The sequence below is a fragment of the Mastomys coucha genome, unplaced genomic scaffold (assembly GCF_008632895.1).
Source record: "Mastomys coucha isolate ucsf_1 unplaced genomic scaffold, UCSF_Mcou_1 pScaffold19, whole genome shotgun sequence".
Lineage (NCBI taxonomy): Eukaryota > Metazoa > Chordata > Mammalia > Rodentia > Muridae > Mastomys > Mastomys coucha.
The window spans coordinates 13404056-13405172 of NW_022196901.1; the positions used below are offsets into that span (position 1 = coordinate 13404056).

The 1117-nt window shown below is 39.9% G+C and overlaps 1 non-coding gene across 1 annotated transcript; it reads left to right on the top strand.

Moving 5' to 3' along the window:
• Positions 1 to 687: 687 nt before the first annotated feature.
• On the top strand, positions 688 to 852 carry LOC116097643. Its single transcript, XR_004121490.1, has one exon. It is a non-coding gene; the product is annotated as a U1 spliceosomal RNA (small nuclear RNA).
• Positions 853 to 1117: the final 265 nt, after the last annotated feature.

Below are 1117 nucleotides of genomic sequence, written 5' to 3' on the forward strand. Positions count from 1 at the left end.
GCTGAGGGGTTTGCAGCCCCTTAGGATGAACAACAATATGAACTAACTAGTACCCTCAGAGCTTCCAGAGTCTCAACCACCAACCGAGGTCTGCACATGGTGGGACTGATTGTTCTGGCAGAGTTTGTATAGTGGAGGATTACAAATTCGATCATCAATGGGAGGATAGGACCTCGGCCCTGTGAAAGTTCTGTGCCCCTGTGTGGGGGGATGCCAGGACCAATAAGCAGGAGAGGGTGGGGTGGCAGGCATGGGGAGTGGGGAGGCAGCTGGGGTTCGTTTTGTTGTTTTTGTTTGTTTTTTTGTTTTGTTTTTTAGAGGGGAAACTGGGAAGGGAGAAATTTACATTTAAATAAAGTAAATATCTAATAAAAAAATAATAGGCTTTCACTCTCAACTTTGAGAGACAAACAATGGCAGTAGGCATAGTTTATATTGTTTTGGAAGTCTCTTGGACTCCCTCAACCAACAATTCAGTAGGGGTTTTCATGCCAGCTTCTGGGGTTTTGTTTGATAGATATGGGTCTGGAATGAACACTCTCAACCTGAGTGAGATAGATTTATTTTAAAATAAATAATTATTTGCATTCATTTATACATTTACATGCAATTTTAAGTAAATGCAAAATAATAGGATTCTTAAGTTTTTCAAATGTCCTTACTGATGAGTGTTTAAAACTTACAATCATACTGACCTGTCAGGGGAGACACCATGATCACAAAGGTGGTTTTCCAAGGGCGAGGCTTATCCATTGCACTCCGGATGTGCTTACCCCTGTGATTTCCCCAAATGCTGGAAACTGGGCTGCATAATTTTTGATATTGGGGGGACTACATTCGTGCTCTGCCCTGGAAAAGAAAAGAAAAGAAAACTTGCAATTATTCATTTCTATTTGGAGTAAGTACATTTAAAGTGATACATAACTGCATGTGGCTGCTGGCTATTCTTGCTCAGTATACTTTTAGAAGTAGAGATAAATATTATTATTCAGTAGACCATGGTTATGTATATAGATAGAAAAAATAATTCTGCTACATTCTGAGGATCCTGGCTGCATCAAGTTATACCCATACTCTGCTCCTAACAATGAGCTAACTTTTACCTCCTCCTCATAAC